The 6,823-nt window shown below is 41.8% G+C and overlaps 1 non-coding gene across 1 annotated transcript; it reads right to left on the bottom strand.

The window, feature by feature from the left end:
* Positions 1-1,825: 1,825 nt before the first annotated feature.
* Positions 1,826-1,944, bottom strand: LOC130601902 (5S ribosomal RNA). Its single transcript, XR_008972762.1, has one exon. It is a non-coding gene; the product is annotated as a 5S ribosomal RNA (ribosomal RNA).
* Between the last annotated feature and the right edge of the window lie 4,879 nt (positions 1,945-6,823).

A 6,823-nucleotide genomic window follows, 5' to 3' on the forward strand; every position in this document is an offset into this window, starting at 1 on the left:
GCAGGAGGACACAAATATAGCCCCTCCTCCAGGTTATCAGTTCTTGAGAAGCAGACAGGCTAAACTGCACATTGTTAACAGTCACGGAGTATGCTGCATCATTGCCTCTTTTTTTTTTTTTTTTTTTTTCTGCCACCCTGATGCTGCTTAGGTGACGGCTCATAAAGCTTGTGGTTGCACTACCCCTCTCGCTTTTTCAGTTAGCAGTTCTTATTTCAACCGATCTATCTATTCCTCCAAGTCTTGGATTCACCCCCAGGTTACCTTAAACATACTAAGCAAGGCTCCTACCATGCACCCACTGTGTTGCAGGTGCTCTTTAGGCTTTGTCTGTGGTGTCTCTACAAACTGCCTCAATACTTCAATAGATTGAGAGGTTGGGTTTTGTTTTGTTTTTTGTTGGTTTGTTTGTTTTGTTGGGTTTTTTGGGTTTGGTTTTTTTTTTCTTCACTCCTCAGCTCTGGCGTCCATCCTGGCCGTTCTGCCGGTGGAGCACCGAGAGCTGAATTGGAGGTCAGGTTTTTTTGGGGGGTTGGTTTTTTTTTTTGGTTTTGTTTTTCTTTTTTATTTTCCAAAAGTCTCTCCCCCTGCTTTGCACAGCTACAAATGCCATCCTGCTTGGCAGCAGCTACAGCTGCCTGCCTGCTTCAGCAGCAACCATAAATACCTGAGGGCAACCGCACTTTTACATTAACCCTTTCTTGACCGAAAAGTTAAACTGCTACTGGTTAAAAACTTTTACAGGAACCCAACAACAAAAAATACACAGAACACCGTCTGCCCTCAACACACACACACACACACACACGTATGGGATCCCACAAGCACACGCCACACAACTACAATATTTGAAGCACAAAATCCAGACAATCCATTACTCCCACTACAGTCCCACGTACAGAACGTGGCACAAGGACCCTGTGGAGACTAACAGGAAACCAGCTCTGAGAAGCATCATTGCAGTGCGAGGTGGCAGGCTCATCCTTAGTGGGCGTCCCCGCAGAGGCTCTGCCTCCCCCACATCGTATGAGGCTTGGGCTTTTATACTGACCAAAATGCACACTCATTCCAACACAGGTGGCCAGCTTATGTTGAAGGAAGTGGCCAGCAATATCTTTAAAGGTTTCCAGAGGTCGACAGAAACTTAGACATACTTATATTTACCATCTTCTAGTACATAAGTATCACAGAGAGACTGTATCAAATGAGTTGTATAAGTGTCCTGGGTTCAGCAGTAGCAGTCATGTTTTTCCTTTGTGGTAGCTGGTGCAGTGCTGTGTTTTGACTTCCAGCCTGGGAACAGTGTTGGTGAAGCCGATGTTTTCGGTAGTTGCTAAGTGATGTTTGCCCTGACCAAGGACTTTGTGAGGCTCATGCTCTGCCAGGGAGGAGGGGAAGCCGGGAGGAAGCAGAGATGGAGCGCCTGACCCGGGCTAGCCAGGGAGGTATTCCATACCACAGCACGTCATGCCTGGGGTGAGGGGTAACTGGGAGTTACCCGGAAGGACAGGGGCTTCTGGGTGGAACTTGTTTTCTTGGCCGGTGGTATCGTATTCTCTTCCCTTGTTATTTTCCCTTATCATTGTTGTAGTCGATAGTAGCGGTGGTGATTTGTGTTGTACATTGTTTGCTGGACTGTTCTTGTCTCAACCCGTAGGAGTTGCACTCTCTCGATCCTCCTCCCCGTTCCTCTGGGAGCGGGGAAGGGGAGAACCCCGGTGGGGGGGGACACACGGACCTCGATTGTTGTCAGCTCGGCACCACTCACTGGGAGTGAGTGAACAAGTTACCTGACTGGGTTTAAACCACGACAGTTCTTTTTAAAAGCCTACAGGACCCAGGATTCCCAGGCAGTCTCCCATCCAAGTACTAACCGAGCCCGACCCTGCTTAGCTTCTGAGATCAGACGAGATCGGGTGTTTTCAGGGTGGTGTGGCCGTAGGCCACAATTTTTTGGCAGAAAACAGCCCTCCAGCACCAGCGGCATTCTCTGCTGGAGAGAGTGAGACCAGCAGGCAGAACATGCCAGAGTGCAAAGTGTGGCGAAATCCTCTCAATCTTTTCAGAGGGGCAGAGTACAGGAGGTACATGTGGGTGACTGGGAAGGAGCCTTTTACCTACTACGACATTAATTTGTCTGCTCAGGATCATCAGAACTTTTTCACATGTGATACAGATGCCCTTCAGCCTTCAGATACAGTTATGCAGAAAGCGTGGCGAGAGAGAAACCCTCAAGCTCGGATCAAAGCAGCATACCAAGCTTTAGAGTTGAACAATGATTGTGCCACTGCATATGTCCTCCTGGCTCGCTTCACTTTAAGAAAGGCTGAAAATATCCATAAAATGGATGTCCTGAGCTCAAATTTCAATTCATTCAATCACTGACAAGGGGGTGTCCTGGGGTGATGCTGACTCTTTCCAGTGTTTCACCCTTCGAGCTGGCACCCACCGCAAACTGGAATCTGTAATTTACACACATATAACCTCAACCTGTTAATTTTACTTCCACAGGACCTTTCCAAATGCTGGTTTCCAAATCCTTGTACTGGACAAGAATACCCGGAATTTTAGTCATATAACCTGAACCTAATGCCTGACCATGTATTATAGCAGGGGAGTCATTAAAGTCTCCTGTCAATAGCACAAAAAAATCATAACATATAAAGTTGAGTATAAGAGGATTTTAACCCATCTGTGGTCACCGCTTCTCAGGCCTCCTTAACTATTTTGAGATCAAAAGCTTCCCACTCTTTAGCCCCCTGCTGTGTAGTAAACACAGGATATGCAGAGAGGCCCACTGCAGAAAATTCACCAGTAATAATCGCATCTTGGATTAACCTGTGCCAACAGAGCACAGGATTTGTGCCCCCTGATACCTCTCCCACCTCTTCCCTCTGGTTGCCTTCTTTAAGGAAGGGGTTTTGCGGAGGATAAGGTGGAGGCACCGATAGAGATGTGTCAATCCAAGTCTCGAGGGCTTCAAGCTTTTTCATCAATTGTTGCAGCTGAGAGTCTCCAAGGCCAGTGAGTAGGTGCTGATGAGCTGAGCAGACCGACCCGGGAGATGAAGAGTCAGAGTCTGGAAGCAGAGGATATAGATCTGGCTCGGATTTAGGGGACTCGGAGTCTGATCCTGGGTTGAATTCAGGGTCTCCGTTGTTCGCAGCTATGTCTTTCTTGTCAGGTGTCTCTCGTTCGGTATGTGGCCATCTGCGGACCTGGCTCTTGCTTTCATCGGCTTGGGGCATTGATTTTTTCAGCGCCGTTCCAGGTACCACAGGAGGTGCAAAAGTCATAGCCACAGCACTATGATGGGGGTTAGGGGAGACAGCCTCTTCTGGAGCTGTGGCGGCAAATACAGAAGCTACTGCTGCCCTTTCCAGTTTCATCTCTTTCAAAGTCTCAAACACCAATCTCCAAAGTGTAGAGTGTTACTGTGCACCTTTGGTCCCTTTACTAACCTCGTGATCACGGGACCACTTTAACAGCCTCTGTAAGGCGGCACCATCGTATTGCAGTCCTCTCTTAGAATGTGTTGGAGGAGCTTCACCACCGCCTGTTCCTCTTTGGATAGCAAGTGCCCCATCTCCTCCCCAGCCGCTCACCTGATCAGGGCGATATTCCCGAAGTTTTGCAGACATCTGACATTCCAGCACCAGGGCAGCACTGAATTTCTGCCAGCTCTCCGCCCCCTCCTTTTCGTCGGACCTTCAAACTCGTCTTCGTCGAGTTACCGATCGCAGGGTCCCTGTTCGGGCGCCACTTGTTGACGCGGGAGTCACGGACACCACAGAGACGATCAATGTGATCAACCGATTGCCAAAATTATTACAAAGCCTTAACTCCTTATATACTACTTCTTACATGCAGTTACAGTGATTTAGCATATTATGATTGGATACATGTCTTGAAGACCCTTAGTGACTAACATATAATTGGTTAAGCACAGGTGTGAGAACTCGACCTCGAAAGCTTGCCAACAGTCCACAGTTCTCATTAACTCAGTGAATTCCAGCTTTTTCTTGTCTTGCTTGCTTATGCTTCTTTGGGCCTCTCATGGCCTTGCTGTATCTTTCAGGATTATTCAGAGTTTATGTACTAATTATGCATTCCCCTGTGAGAACACTGTCTCCGCATTATGACACTTTTCATTCTGGGCTTTGTGTGTAATCCATGAAGAAAAACATATGCTTCTTAAGACTGATTCAGAGTTTACTCTTCTCCCACCATTCTAGAGAATCTGCAGACAGATTAGGCCTATAGTTAAGTGAGTTTAATTCCTCTGTCCCACCATCCCCTTCCTGAGACTGTAAATAGGCTTTTCAGGATAGAATTTGTATGTTAGATTGAAATTTAAATTGTATATCCATCAATCCAAAGTGAATCAGTTCATATTAATAATATTATCAATGTTATTCACTCTAGATGAACACCTAGCTATTAAATTCAGTCTAACTGTACTTCAGCTTTTACTAAGCAACCACATACTGGATAAAGATTTCATTGAACAACATTAAAAAATAAGGCTTGAACTAGTCTATCACAAACAACATTTGTGTTGATATTTTCATTAAAAAACCTCTTACTATGAAATAAACATTTTTAGTGTATCACCCTTATACCTGAATTAAAATAAAAGCCTTCTCATTTTTAACTTTCTCTGTTGAAAATAAACAGAAAGACTGTGATATTATGGGTGTAAACAGTTATTGATGTATATATTGATTTGCTAATCTTTAAAAATAACATTTTTCAAGGAGTTCTACTCTCATAAGAATAAGGTTTCACAGGATTTTTAGTTGCATTTTCATCGACCTGAAAAAAATGAGCATCTTCTTACTGCAAACTATCTTGGGAACCATAATAAATTTTAATAGCTAATACTTGTAAAATATTTTTCTTCTGCTGTTTTCCTGGTTTGGGCTTTTAGTTAATTTGATGACTAATGTTCACTATAGCAGTTTAAAACTAAATTTCTCCCCTTGGGTCAGAAATTTAAAAGACATCTACAACTATTCAGAAAGTCTACCAAGTGTATGCCTATCAAGCTGTAAAGGAGAGAAAGAAGAGAACTCCACCCTCATGACAGAAAAGCAGATGTATGTTTGTTGATATATTTAAATTTTGTTTGTGATATCATAATTGCATTCACCAACTACTTGACAAAATTTTCATACTTTTTAAATCATCAATGATTTTAGCAAATTGCTATTAGTTCTAGACCTGGACAAAGAAAAGAGCAAACAAGAGTATTTTGAAACTCACATATTACTCTGGTGTGTGTGTCTGCCATAGGAGAAGCAAAGGGCAGGTCTGCTGCTTCTCTTGTACCTCATTCCCTGTTGCTTCTGTTCTAGTTCCCAGCTATTGGGGAATCAAATATCCTGTTGCCATTTTGTGTTGTTAATATTCCACAGTAGCATGGTATCTGTTCCACCTAAAGCTAATAGCTTAAAATTCAGGCGATTCATCTTTCTGTGCAGTGTGTAAGAATGTTGTCTCATATTAATATGGTATAGGCTTCTTGCACACCACAGCTACCACATAAATGTAAAGAGTACACTTTAGATCTTATTACATTTTGTGAGTCTGATTTATAAAAAATGAACTAAGTAACTGCAATGATAAATCTATCTAATACAAAAAAAAAAAAAAGTTTGAAAACACAGTATGTGTTTTGTTATAGTGTAAACTTTACCAAAAGTAGAATTCTAAATATCAGCTTCTTTTGAAATACAGTGAAGAAATCCTTTGGGAACCACAAATGCTATTATATTTTTTAAAAAACATGCAGGAATGCATTATAAATAATTTTTAAATTATGACCACTGTCAAATATTTGTACTTGCAGCTCACTTGAGAACTGTGTTTTGGGCAGTTGATGTTCTCTCTGACTCTACCATAGATTTAGCTGAAATTTCTTTCTGTATAGAAGACTCATTGTTACTTCCAAGTTGTTTGGTTTTGTTTCTTTTTTTCTTTTTTTTTTTAATTTGGGTGGTTTACTTATGGTATTGATGGGATTTTTTAGTCTAAAGATTTTTTTAACAGAAAAATTAAAAATAAAAATTTTTATTTTGATAAAACTAATCATCATTCACAGAGAATCTTTGGTGTCACAGGCCAGTTTCCTCATAAGTGATTTTCGTCATAAGTGGTGATGTAAGACTCCAGCAGTAGGATGTGTCTGTCCCCCTTTATCAGCGTTGAGATCAAGCATTGCAGCAGTGTCATCTCACATTCCAAACTAGCCTGTACCTCTATGGATCCATGCAGTGAACTTTTATATCTGTATTCATGCATATACAAGTGCATAGTTACATATAAATATATAGCTAAAGTATATGTATGCATAATTATCAAAAAAATTATGCATATTTGTGCATGCCTTTATATATATTTGAATATATATATAATTCTATATATTTTAAGATATGAGCACTTCCTTGTCTGAAGGAAAAAAAAGCAGGCAATCACAGACTGCTCAGAGACAAAATGGGTATGACAGTTACAAAAAATTGAAACTTACCAGTCACAGAGACATATGAAAATGTGGTTATGACATTGCTAAAATGGCAGCTTCTGCTTATGCATTCCTTTCTGCTATACCTCTCCATAAAGTGGATATGGTGGCCGGTCACAGACATACTACACGAAAACAGGGTAATATGAAAACATGCAAGGTCATGACATGGTGAAAAAAACGTCTTCCTTTAAAATGCTAGTCAACATTTAAACAAACTGGATAGGCACAAGTCTAAGGGACCTGGTGTGATACACCTAAAGTGTATCATAGCTTATCAGTGTACTAGTGCTGAAGGAG

Source organism: Pezoporus wallicus, unplaced genomic scaffold (genome assembly GCF_028554395.1).
Source record: "Pezoporus wallicus isolate ANWC-B61680 ecotype Strahan unplaced genomic scaffold, APGP_CSIRO_Pwel_v1 contig_7438, whole genome shotgun sequence".
Classification (NCBI taxonomy): domain Eukaryota; kingdom Metazoa; phylum Chordata; class Aves; order Psittaciformes; family Psittacidae; genus Pezoporus; species Pezoporus wallicus.